Here is a 14,169-nt window from a genome sequence, read left to right as displayed (position 1 = left end):
GGCACATAGATGTAGTAGTCAGGCAATTAGGCCCAGTAGCCATTGTAGCGGTCAGGCAATTGAGGCTAATAGCCCACACCTGAAAACAATCATTAAACCTGTGAGCCATAAAATGCCCCAGCAGGAAAGCAGGAGTAGGATGAGCTGGAAGGCTGGCAATAGTAGAAGCAGAGGAGAAGCACAGGGCTGGCAAGTCACGAGGAAGTGGGAGCACCGAATGGACGCCAGAACGTGGAGACAGCAGATTTAACCTGCAAGTTCAGAGAAGGTCCTGTTCTCCCAAAACCTTAATTGCAGAGTCTGCACAGCGGAAGACATGCTGGAAGCGGAGTTTTCCCCATGTGAGCCGAGTTGCTGTGGTTGCAGAGCCATGACCGTGCTGAAGCCCAAAGCCACAACCAGAAGTTAAGCCAGGGGTCTAGGGAGAAAAGAAAACTTCAAATTGAAGTGGCCGGACCAGAGACTCCGGTGTCAGAGAAGGGTAGGGGAGTCCCGATTGAGCCAGAAATAGTAGCAGTGGTCGAGAAAGTCGAGGAAGCAGAGCAACCTGCAAAAGCAGTGTACCTGAAGCCGTTGAGTTAAGCACGGCATTCAGATACACTTCACGGGCCTTGCTGGTAACTGTAGCCAACTCCTAATGGACAGGCCTAATGTTTAAAGCAAGAAAGAGCTCTTTGATACGCTTGAAGTTTGGTTAACAAAGACATTCTAACACTTGCATGCATAGTGAAAGCCTTAACACTTGTGTGAGAAACCAAAAGTGTTTAAATCAATTGTTAAACCTTGTAAAATCTGTTTCAGATTAATAGTGGTCGCGTGTCCTTAATCAAGAAGGAGGAACGCTGGTCAGACCATTACCGAATACTGAACCTTGAAGTTTTACAAATTACAAGTAATTAAGAGTGAAACAAAAGGAAGGTTGTGTGCGCGCTCAATTTTGTTTCCCGAAAGAAATCAGAGTTGCATCCTTCAACATTACACGGGAATACAATTCAATTTACAGCTTTACACTTGAAAATCTACCTTAAAGAAGCGTTGCATGTGCCCCAATTGTGTTTCACTCAAAAGACTGAATCCAATACTGTATCCAGAATTGATATTCTTTCTAAATCCAAGAAGAGTTTAAAATACTGAAGAGAAGAACAAGCATTACCCAAGTCAATAGGTAACTCCTTTTCATAGTGAAACCATTCTTGTTAAGAGTTAAAAAGCTGTCCACCTACCTTGTGAAGTTAACTGTCAAGTGGCCCAAGATACAAGTGTGGCATTGGTACCTGAAATAGTGGCACTACGGTGCCTGGGTAATTACTTGGACAGAAAAGGTGCTGGGGAAGGGGAGCTAAATGCTTATGAAGTATACACAGACGTAGATGACAACCTGTGGTGCAAAAAACTGCTGAAGCGGAAAAGAAGTGAGTTGAGGGCAGAAGCAGGTTGTTCTATCATAGTGGATACTATTGGTTTTACATATTTTTCTTGAATGTCCCAATCCACATTTTGCTTTAGGGACTCTCCCTACCATATTTTTTGTATGAATGTTGTTCTTGTGGCAGTCAGACAGACATAAGAGGCAAAGAGGTTACCCCTTTTTACAAACTTATTAAAAGGAAGAGTGCCTTACCTACCTGAACAGGTCGAAAGTGTCTTTTCAATGCCTGCCTAATAATTCAAAAGTACTGAGCAGTGCTAGTGGTACTTGTAGCAGTCAGACAGATGGAAGAGGCAAAGAGGCTGCCCCTTTTTAGGAAGGAAGAGTGCCTTGCCTTCCTTACGAGGTTGAAGTGTCTTGGCAATAGCTACCTATTCATTTAAAAGTACAAAGCGGTGCTAGTAGTACCTGAACTGTGGTGGCATAATAAGTTGTTTGCAGATGTCACATTGACGTGGTGTGAGGTAGCAGCGTGCTGTGGGACAACAGTGACTGCTCTCATTTTAACAACAGTAGAAGTGTGGTTGTTGAAAGGGAAGCATAAGCCCAAAGAAAAACATCCTGAAAAGAAGTGCTAGCCAAATGCAAGGTTGTAGCAGAAGAAGTGCTAAAGAATGGTGTATTATTGTCATTGGGGAAATATTGCACTTTCTTTTGGAACTGTGACAAACTAACTTGAAGAGACAAATTATCAACATAACTAGGATTACCATTGGTGCTATTTTCATTGTTGGAAGAGATATTTTCACGCAGGAACAAAGAGTTGTAACCAATGGATTTTGGTTTAAGTAACCTTTGCTTTGATTTTGAACTGATGAGAACTGGTTCAAGACTTTTCTTTTGAACACTTTGAAGTTGACTTTAAGACCTGTGGGGTGGGAATATAACCAGAACAGGTGAAAGCCATTCAGATATTATGTATCTTATGTTGTTATATCATTTTCTTTTTATGTTTTATTGTTTCGAATGAGGGCCAGTTTTGCCATGCTAGCAATTGTTTCGTTAGCCTTTAGACTAGGGGCCTCATCACGAGTCTGGCGGTAACCCTTAAATGCGGCGGTAGCGCTATTACTGCTGCATTTAAGGGTCCGCCAGATCATGGCTTTGGCGGATTTCCCCCCAGCTCCGAGCTGGGGGGAAATACTTGGCAAAATTGCAGATTTTCGGCGCGATTACTGCAGACGGGAAATCTGCCAGTGGTAATAGCGTGAATTTTCCCCATTGGGCCCAATGGGGAATGAGGAATTCCTGAATGGTCCCAATGGTGAATGGGCAATAACCCTTTCGCCAAACCCATGATCCGGCGCCAATAGCGCCGGGGGGTTTGGCAGTAGGGCTAATAGCGCCGGCGTTACCACCCAACTATTGATGAGGCCCCAGGTAAGGAATTCCTCAATAGAGTAGGGCAAGTAAGGCTTTATATGAAAATATTAACTTTAATAAAGTGTCATATTTTGAGAAAGCCCCAAGCAATTGTCAGCCTCGCATTACTGACCCCTCAAAGTGATCACTAGTATATCAAGGCTCATATTGTCACCCACATCAAAGCTAATATTACATACTCTTTTTGAATTGATTCTCTGAGGAAAATGGGTGTGAGGCATAGGGTGCCAAGTCTGTTAAGAAGGATGGTGGGGGTCAGAAAAATAAATGGTGTCTTGACCCATTATGTTTTATGCTGTTTGCACAAATACATGGCACATTTGCTTGGGGACCAATGAAAACCCTGTTCAATTGGTCATCTTGGCCTGAAACAGAAGTAGATTTCGATGCCACTGGCATAAGAGGTGAATTAGACATGGGTATTTTCTCACAAGGTCCCTCAGGAGCTTGATCTTGATTGTGCACATCCAGGGTGGAAGGAACGTGCTCTGGGGTACTCCGCAAGTCACTTGACAGGCTAAGGAGATTAGGTCTTCAAGCCTCACAAGTTGTTCTCTGTTGGATAAGAAAGGAGGGACCTTCAGATGATCGTGTTAAGCTGGCCAAGTAAAATGTGAAGGGTCAGAAATGAGAGTCAGACACAAGGTATTCATATTCTCAAGTAAAGACATTTAGTGAAACACAATTGGGTTCGGAAACTGCCTAACTGGTCCTATTCTAAGAGGAGTTTCCCGGCCTAAAAATCAAAACTAAGGATCAGCCTATGTCCCGAAGACAGTAACTGAAAAGCTGTCCTTGTGTCCAAAGCGTTCTATCCTGACCCTCACACTAAAACAAAAATGAGAAAGGGTGCAGGGAAATCTCTTTTTCTTGATATTAGCAAAAAGTGTTCAAAACCAAAATGTAATAATGACTCCAAAAAAATACTCTCCAAGGTGAAGATCCTTAAATCCAGGGGGTGGTTCCTTTCACCTGGTTTCTTCAGTAGGATGGCAAAGTTCCACTTTAATTTAATTGTTCCTTTGTTTCTTCACTGGATTTACAAAGTTCTTGTTTAAATAACATGGTTTTCATAGGTATTTTGCAAGATTTCCTTTTACTCTGAAAATTGCCTGGTGTACTCCCCTGCCAGGAATCTTTACATAAGTTCAAGTGTTTGGTGTACTTGCCTGTCAGGACTTCTCTTAATTGATTAACAGTTCTATGGTTATACGAAAAAGGCACATACTTTGAGGTAGTTGGTATATTTGCCTATGGTAGCAATTGCTCAAACTTTTCCCGCACACTGGCATCTTATACACCTGTATTGCATTGGGGTTTCTCTTGGTACTGTGTCTTGTCTGCATACATTCTTCTTATGGGGTGTTGCATTAACACTTTGTCTTGAATGCATTCAAATATTCTTCTTATTCTCTTTTCATCATTAACAATCTCATATTTATCAAATGCAGCATGCTTTTCTAAATACCCCGTGATCCCCAACTGCTTTGGGCCGACTCGCCGGTCTCTTCCTGTGTCTCTGACTTTACCCGCAACTTACTGGAGCAGCTGCTTCATTCGCTTTCTACCCTGGAGTCTGTGGAGGTCCCTGCAGAGTTATTTGCGGCTATGCAGTCACATGCTGGCTTCCTCGCTTGTTTCGGGACGGCCTGACACTGATGAGCTTCTGTGCTGCTCTTTGCATCACCATGGATTCTCCTGATCTTCGGCCGCGTACCTCCTAATGCCTCAGTAACCTTATCTGTGTGTACTGCATTCACAAGCCCCCACCTGGAGTCTTCCGTCCTCTCCTGCTCTGCTCGACTTCCTAGTGCGGTCACAATCTTCAAGTGTCCCCGCTGTGGGATATATTGACACACTCAACGGCATTCACCAAATCACCAAGCTGCATTTGCACAAGAAACAGCAACCTGGCTGTGCTGGCTCCTGTGTGCACCAGGACCTCAAAACAGCGTTTTGGCAGCAACAGCAAAAATGGTTGCACCATCCTTCCTAGCACACTTCAGGCAAAATGGAACAAGGGGACACACTGAAAAAGTATGCCAGTGTGTTTGGAAACCTATATATGGAATCAAGTGAACAGGCTGCACTGCTTAGCTACAAAAGCCAAAATCCACTTCAAAATGAAACATTTCCGCCCCCTTTTAAAATGCTGCTTTTACACTAATTCCATCTGTTCATTCTGAAACCACTGAGAGTAAAAAGGCCACGTCATGCCAGGATATTTGACTTTGCTTCACCAAAAGCAGGCATAATTCTTGAATAACAGGCCCAGTCTAACCAGCTCTCAGAGAAATCAAGAAGCAACTTCATTTTCACTTGCATGGGAACACATGTTTATAAATTCCAAATGTATCCAGGTGCAGCAGTACAAAGAGCCGTCTTAATCTCTGAGCCAGGTAAAGTGGAAATGTATCTATACTTTAGATAAAACTCCTCCTTCAAGGAAATTACTACAGCTGAAAAGACAGTGTGGGCAATCTGAGGCAGCTGCAAAACCGAATTTAAAGAAAGAAATGCTAGCAGTTGTGACAAATGTGGAAAAAAGGGCTTTTGCTCACTGAAGAAAGGGTGGCCTGTTTAAAAAATATATTATTGCATAAAAACCTGCTTACTTAGCAATGTAAAGGGTTTATGTTAGTGGTGATAATACACTATTACCTCTGCCCAATCCTGTTGATAGAGGCGGGTGTAGTAAAGCCTGCTCCAGTCATATACTGTGATGATGTCACTAGGCATTATAAATAATATCCCTGACACACCCAGGGAGACAATGATTCCCGATTTCCTACGCCGGCGTCCTGTTCCTGTCTTCATCTTGCATTTTTCCATTTAGACTCCAGATCCCAAACACAAGGCCAAGTATTGCTGATCCTGCTTCAGCCAGGCCTCAATTCTAAAATAATCCCAAAAACCAAGGGAAACGCTGTGGTGTTTTGGGAAGCATCCTGAATTAACCTGTCTTGCCGCTCACTAAATGCATGCCTGCTGCAAACCTGCCATCCAACTAATCTGTAGTATCCAGTGACCAGTCCATTGTCATCCGGTAACCAGCCCATGCACAGCTGATCCTGTGCCACTGATTTTGTCCAGCTATCCTTTGTTAGACCAGATCCATATGGTGACCAGAGCGCTGACTGTCCAAAATCCAAAAACGAAAAAAGGGACTGCAAGTATCATCCCTACCACATAGAAATCCATAGTCTACTTATCTTCTCTTTGTTCTATCCCAGTCTTTAAGCTATCCTAATCTGACCCAGATAGCTTGTTAAAATTGTCCGCATTATCTGTGAAACCCCGCCTTTGATTCCTAGTGTCAGCGCCAATTTACCTCTTCATTTTGTTTTGCATAAACCATTAGCAATTTTGATTAAATTAATTAATTTTCCATAAAGGAAGCGGGGTACACCACGTGAAGGGTTACAACGGCCGGCCGCTTAACTGTGGAGATTCACTGGTGACATTCTCTTTTCCTTAGTCATTAAATCCAGTTTAAGTCAAGTTTGCAATCCATTTTAAAGCTGCTTTTCTGTTTTTCACTACCCGCTTTTTCCAAAAACCCACCTCATTCTGTCTTGCCTATCTCCCTCAGTTTAATAGATAGAGGCCTAATTTGATGTCCATATTGTACCTAAGATCTGTAGCTACACCACAACTAACAAATCAGTGAATTTCACCCGTTTTTATTAAAAAACTTTGGTTAATTCCAGGAGGGAATCAAAATATTTACAAATGTTCCCACTGTCATTTTGATTATAAACTGTTTTAAACCTTCCATTCAATTTCGAATTGCATGCTTTTGCTCAATCCATTGCTTGTGATGGCTAGCATCTTTCCAGTGTTGCTCCAGTAAAGAATTGTTTTTGTTTCAAGATTTTTATACACATTCATTGTTTTATTCAGCCATTCCCAAGTGTCATTTTAACATTGCAAGGGTTTCAAATCTGTTTTTCACGAGGAGGGAAAGTTAGATTTGAATTCAGTTTTCAGATTCATATTCCTATGAACTGTTAAATGACAATATGCCATTAATGTGTTGTGTGTCGAGGAGTCTTCCTTAGGGAAAAGAGGGGAATATACTGTGCTTTATCCAATGAAGTCATAGCATCTCCCCGGCAGTCATCCCCCTCCCATGTGATCCTCCCTCATAAATCCACCCCCAGGAACAGGTAGTGGCTGCCTGACCCTAGCCACATGGGAGGGGGTCACCACTGGGAAAACAGTAATGAGTCCATCAGCTTCATCACATAGATCTGTGGTCAACCATGTTGAAAGTATCTGGCAGGCTGAGCAAAATAATCAGGGTCCGGTTCTGTTGTCTGCTTGATTCAAAAGGTCATCCCTTATTGAGATTAATTGGGGTTGTGACTATTCTATTGACTGTTTCCTGCTAGCATGCATGAGTGTTAATCTCACAAAGAAAACATTATGAGAAATCTTCGAAATCTGGACTTTAATTCCGACACTGAGATCTCTGTCTGATCAGATGATTTGAGGCAGAGGTATCGGTTTTACACTCCACCAAACGTACTGCAAAGCAAGATAAGCCTTGAGAAAGCCAACATGTCTGTATATATACACACATGAGGGCACATAAAAAGTGCATACAGTAGAAAGAAATTGTGACATTAGTGTACACAAAGTGGAGGTAGGTGTTTTCACTGAATGGTGTGGTAAAATGGCTGAACTCTCCATTTTTTCTTAAGCAGTAGCGGGCCATTGGGAACGGGGTTGGTCCAGCCGCTACCCAATGTGCCTCCCAGAGGATGGTCAAGGTGGGAACACCTGGGGCCCTGCTAATCCCCAAGAGACACATTAAACCCACTTGGAGTCCCCACTCAAGGAATGAGAACTGGCGGGGACAAGCCCAAGAACACACTAGTTCCCTTTGATTCTGAATGGAAACAGAGAACTCATTACTACTGATAAGTTTGAGCCAAAAAGTTTAGGTTGAATCGCCCAGGGTCCTTTCCTGAAGAAAAGAAGTAAATAACCATTTGTTGTGTAAGTAATGAGCACAACGTTACCCGCAGACTCCGGGAAGGAGATTGTATTAAAGACTTGTGGATAACCATGAAATCCCTAAGGAAGATTGCCAGGCAGGAAACAAAGAAGCCAAGACTTATCAGCGCACAGTGTCCTCAGAGCGGCATAGACTCCGGGACCTGGTGGTCCAGAAAGATGCAGAAATGCAGAGCAGTGCATCCCATGAAAAGGTGAAATCCAAGATGGCTTTGCTGACCCTGCCACACAAACTTCTTGTGGGGCTCAGTTGAAAACAATCAAGAGGCTCAGGTAACTGACCCATTCAAACCAAGTCTGGAAATAGGCTGAGAAGGAATGACCACTATGGTGAGGTGAAGGACCAATGTGACCTGCTGATTCAAAGGCAAGTCGGCAATGGCCTAACAGAAGAGACGCAAAGCCAGGGTGAGGAAATTAAAAGGGACCAGGAAAGCCCAGAGCGAGAGCAAGTGCAGATCCCAAGAGATACGGAAGTGTCTGTCTCTACTCCCTTGCACCCAATGGAGAGCCAGGTAGTGGGTACTTTTGCCAAGAGTGTTCACTGATGGAACCTGACCAAACTCTGTGAAAAGCGGCCAAATCGACCCGGAGGAACAATCTGGGAAAATAATCGCCCACAAACAAACCACCTTGAAATTGGTCGGTGCTTGCATTTCACCTTGTTGGAATTGGAGGTCCAGTGTCTAGGTCCCCCATCAACAATCTCAAGGATGAAACCAAGGCCTACACTTTGTCTCAGTCCTTTTCCTGTGTAAACATATGTGGTGTCGGAAGCGGCCTCTGTGGTGATTGCGAATCGAGGTGTGGCTTGACACGGAAATGGACACGGACGTACGCCACGCTTAGAGGTCCTTTCCTCTGATTCTTTGATTCCTGAGGAGCGAGACGCGAGGAGAGCGGGTGGACCAGGGTCGCGTACGGCGAACGGTGTACGGCGGCTTCTGGCACCCGGATTCTCCCAGCCTGCCCGGTCCGCGTTGTTCATTGTCCTGCAGAGCCTGCCTGCCTGGAGAAGCTTTGCCCCTGTGCGCTCGCCTGGGAGGAGCCTACAAAAAGCAGCCTGTAGCTTCTCTGGCAAGAGGCATCTGGGTAAGCCTGATTTGTGACACTTGGCTACCGCAACCTCTGGGAGGTTTAGACCCCTGGAGTAAGGGGCGAGCAGGGAGCGGATGAGGTCACCAGTTACATCTATCTGTGATTTATTAGGTATATCACATAGCCAGCTCTGAAAAGAATAGGCTTCCCAAACTGCTAGCTGTGTGAGCTGGGGGTGGCCTTATACAACCGCAGTGCCTGTATGTGGGAAGGGGGTGCAAATGCTACACCTGGTTGGTATATTGAAGGTTACCTGGAGGCTTAGATCATACATATCTCTTTAGGGTATCATAAAGATACTCAACCATTAAGGTGATTGCTTACCCCTAACCTTACTTACATATAGCTTGGCTGTCCTTACATTCATCATTGTTCCTGGGCTAATCTGTGTGGAAAATCGGACTTAGTGGGTATGCCCTGGAGACTGTGGGCTTTCTGCCTTTGATCCTGGGCATCCTAACTTAGGTACCGTTGTGTTTAAGGCCAGAGTGGTTGTGTGAGAGGACTCATTCAGGTGGCCTCGGAGGAAGGTTGGGACTCCATCCCTTTTTCCCTCTGTGCGACCTCCTGGTACAATTACTCTTCCTTGCGGATCACAGCAACCATTACATACTCTACTGTAGCCCTATTCTACCTGGACAAGTGAACATTTGGCAGACAGTGTGGGGCATTGGAGATATGCAGCGGGGAAAAAGGTCTGCCCATTTGATCTATAATTTGGGGAAACTCAAGTCTGAGCCTACAAAAGATTGCAAGGAGACCAGTATGAAGGGCAACAAACCTAAGAAGAACGCAAAATATTCTAAACCGGTGGAGCAAGGTGCCATCACTGAGTTTTTTCCTGTGAATCCTCCTCCTGAAATAAATTCCACCATCGTAGAGGAAATTGCAGCCCCTGAGTTAAGTGGCTGCATTTCGTCAAATACTACCAACCTTGACGATATTGACAATAATTCCCTCTTAGATCTTTGTTTAAGTATACAGAGAGGAATGTTATCACAAACTCCTCAGATGTCAACCAGTGGCAGAATGCCTCTGAATGTAAATAGCACAAGCGCCTCCCCTGGTTTGCACAATTCTGGTGGAAGTGGCGGTCGCTTGTCTGCTTCACCTAATTTGGCAATGGCATCGATGGAGGATGTGCACGATAAAGAGGCTGAGGACAATAATTGTCTGCACTCAAGTTCTACAGAGATTGCTGAACTTCAATCATCGGTTGCTGCTCTGCAATTTGCGCTCAAGATTCTATTGCAAATGTCAGGGCGGATTTTGACAAATACCAATACCCTCAACTAGGGCATTAGACCTGCAGGATTTCCCTCGTGAAGAAGCGGAAGCGAACTTATCTGCCACCGTGCACCTATCCGAGGGGATTGGAGATCGGTAAACTATGGTAGAGGCGGTAGCTGAGCTATCTGAATCCATCAGGAGTATTGTAGCTGAGGATGCACTACTGGAGCCGGTAGATGACCATGAGCCAGCACTAAGCCCTATTGTACCCCCCTCTCGGAAACAACGTAGATTGGCAAAAAAGGCACTTAAAATAAGAAATCTACAATGAGTGCCCCACTTCTGACAGTTGGAGCTCGGCCTGTCCCTGAAAGTCGCTCGAAAAAAGCCAGGAAAAGACAGACTTGCGAGAGCAGCTGCACGGGCATCAACGACCAAAGGTCTCCTTACAGACTGGCTTGTGCCGGACGAGAAGTCTTTCTGTCTGGACTCAGACAAAGCCTCCCTGGAAGAACTGGAATAGGGCTTTGTATCTAATCTGTCAATATGCCCCGAACAACCTCCAGGGTCAGACGCTGCGGGAGAATCACCTTTGCCCGTACTGTCTGACCTAAAGAGCGTAGCCAAGGAGACTAACGAGAACCGTATTTGCTTCATCAAGAATCTATACATGAGTGGCAAAAACCCCTGGCTGGTGCGTTCCGAGCTATCAGTCAGACTCTATTATATCCCCCCAACTTCATGTCTTAAAATCGGATGATTTTCTGTTTGTTGAACCTCTAAAGGGTCCCAACCCTCATGTTTCTGCCTTGCACTGTACTTTTTTTGTCAACGGCGTGATTGATCAGGAAATTTAAAGAGGAATTGCGGGCAGTTGACATTGACATTGATGTGGACCCCGACGAGATTGATCTTTGCCCAGAATCTGAGGATACTGTCTCTCCTACCACGCTCACGAATGATCTTAAGCCTGCGGCAGGGGAAAATATCGTCCTGGCTGAAATACAGCAAGTTCTTAAGTCACTTCTGGAATCCATCCCGAGAACTCTACAGAACCACTGATGTTTTTCCTTACTCACTTGGAACTGTCGAGGTTTTGCCCATCTTTTGAGGTCGGAAGGTTCTGTAGATCTATTGTCCAAACATAGTTGTATTTGTCGCCAAGAGACTTGGTCAATGGACCCTTTACTGTTCGATGGTTTTACTATATACCAATCTCCTGCTAAACGGGGCATTAAGGGCCGCCCATATGGGGGCCTAATTACAGGGGTGGTAAACACGGTTACATCACGTAAGATTCAGTGCAAAGCAGAGGACCATGTTATGGCGGTAGAGGTTGAGTACCCTGATGAGGGGGGTTCAGGCAGGTTTATTCTTATTAACTTATATAATACCCCAGGAGCGGTAGTCAGACAACTTCTCCAAGAGGCATTACAGGATTTATTGTCCTCTTGGTCGTTGAGGCCTGGTAATGTTGCTGTGGTTGTTATGGAGGATTTTAATTGCCATATGACAGGTGAGGTAATTACATCTACCAATCCTAATCTTAGTGCTACATGTATAATGACTCATGGAAAAAGGGAGGTTGAAGGAATAGGCTGGCTCCAACTGTTTGACTCTTGGGACCTCACGATGATCAATGACCTTACCCAAGGAGATATGCCCGGGAAACATACTTGGTCAAATGGAACATCACTCAGCACTCTGGACTACATATTTATGCGTCCTGAGTTGCAGTCTAGAGTTGTCGATATCAGTGTGACCGCAAACACATGGAGCAATCATGCGCTGCTTCATTGCTCACTCCGCCTTCCTATCCCTTCCATTTTGCCTTTGAATATTGGCAGTATTAAAATCAATTGTGCAGGATCTAGAATAGTTTGGTCTGAGAAAAACAGAAGATCGGCCACTGAAGCTCTTAATCCTACCCCTACAGTTGATTTACCTGAATTCAATCTCATGACTGCAAATGACATAGAAGATTGCATCTTGGGATTCTATGGTAAACATGCCACCGCTAAAATTGGTTATATGTTAAATACTAAGGGCGTTAAACTACCCTTTAATAAGGGAATTAGGGATGCCAAGAGAGGGCTGAGAGCGGAGATTCAGGGCCTTAAGAGCTTGAGTCTACCGGGAGTCCTTTACTGCGAGAATGTAAGAAAAGCTAAAAACAGATATAGAGCCATTATCAAGGGTATAAAAAGAGCTGAGAAGAACAAAACATATCAAAGGCTAGTACAGACTATCTGTTCTAGGACTTCTCGCAGTATTTGGGCACTCCTAAATGAGAACAGAGAGAAGGTCAAAGGCTCTTTAGCATACCCAATTAACGAGAAGGTATGGGTAAAATTCTTAATAGACCGTAATTCAGGGGAGACGGAGCCTTTATTATCCCCGAAACAGGCCCCTATCCTTCCGCCCTTTGATGTCTCAGTGGGGGCTATTCTGAATAATATAAGCGCTCTTAAGTCTTCTAGAGCCCCCGGCCCGAACGGGCTGGCCAATGTAGTAATCAAGAACCATCCTGTATTTTGGGCCGACTTATTCTCCCTACTCTTTAAAAAGACCTTAGCACAGGGCAGAATTCCCACTAGTTGGCAAACAGCAATTCTTATTCCTGTTTTTAAAAAGGGTAGTTGCATGGACCCCAATAATTATAGGCTTCTTTCCATGCTTGACATCACAGGAAAACTCTTTGCCTCATTACTGCTTAGTGAATTGCAGAAATGGGTAGAAGAGACTAACATACGTAGTAGATTTCAGTGTGGATTCAGGCGTGACTTTTCCACTTCACACAATCTGTTGGTGATGGATATACTGCGTGCACGGGCGCTCAGCAAGGGGCAGCCCCCATTGTATGCTCTCTACATTGATTTCAAGGCTGCCTTTGACTCTATTCCAAGAGCGAAACTATGGGCTAACCTTGAATCAATGGGTTGCCCCACAGGTCTCTTATACTACCTGAGACTTTTGCACCAGAACACTTCCGCGTGCCTAAGATTAAACCACGAAGGCAGCATGACCAAAAAGGTGCTCCAAAATAGGGGGGTAAAACAGGGATGTGTGACAGCTCCCCTGATTTACAATTTGTATGTCTATGACATCCCTGCAGTGTTAGCTGTGGCTGACAATTGCCATCCAAAAATTGGTGAAGCGGCGTGCGCAGTCCTGGTGTATGCGGACGACCTGGTCATTTTTTATAACACCATTGGTGGACTCAAGCGCACTGCCTGTACACTATGGGAAAATGCGAAGATCAATGGTTTGACCATTAACCTGAACAAGACCAAGGTGCTTAGATTTACAAGGAAGAGAGCATCCCGAGTGAAGCTGATTGTGCACCAAAATCACATACTTTATGCCCCGTACTATCTTGGAGTAGAAATCGAGCCCCTTGGCGATTACCATCATTGCAGACAGGGACGCATAACTAGGGCGACGCAAGTTACCGCATTAATATCCACATTCACCAATAAGCAGGGTGGTTTCACTTTGTGGGGGACACAACACTTATATATTCAAGTGTTTGCCCCCATGATTATCTATGGCCTTGAGTCGCTCTTATCATTCGATCTGGCGTGGCTCCAAGTGATGGAGGGCAAATTTTGGCACCGGATATTGGGGTTGTCCCTGGGAGTTCCGATGGCCTTGATTAGACTCGAACTGTGCCTCCCATCACTGAAAGCCATGGTACTTAAAAGGAGGGTAGGGTTCTATATTAAGATGATTGGCTGCTCTTCCAATCCCTTATTGTCTGTGATCTACCAGGAAGTAATGAAAAAAACATATTACATCACCCCTATTAAAAGCCATGACCAAATTTTTTGTAGACAAAGGCTGGACGCATAGAGGGGTAACTATCACTAAGGAAGTTCTTAACGCATTAGGGAAAAAGGTGGATTTGTGGGATTGGCTTGAGAATTTCTCACATCTGAGCAGTCTAAAGACCTATCAATTTGTAAAATACAGAGTTTACACCTATATGAAACCCCAAGCTTATCTGT

At 44.5% G+C, this 14,169-nt stretch overlaps 1 protein-coding gene across 3 annotated transcripts in view; it reads right to left on the bottom strand.

The window, feature by feature from the left end:
• The window catches only part of PARD3B (par-3 family cell polarity regulator beta), a 2,582,324-nt gene that overhangs the window by 1,780,000 nt on the left and 788,155 nt on the right, over window positions 1-14,169 (bottom strand). The gene's annotated exons all lie outside the window — the stretch shown is intronic.

The sequence above is a fragment of the Ambystoma mexicanum genome, chromosome 9, assembly GCF_040938575.1.
Source record: "Ambystoma mexicanum isolate Mex_15411 chromosome 9, UKY_AmexF1_1, whole genome shotgun sequence".
NCBI lineage: Eukaryota > Metazoa > Chordata > Amphibia > Caudata > Ambystomatidae > Ambystoma > Ambystoma mexicanum.
This window is presented reverse-complemented; position numbering and strand designations above follow the sequence as displayed.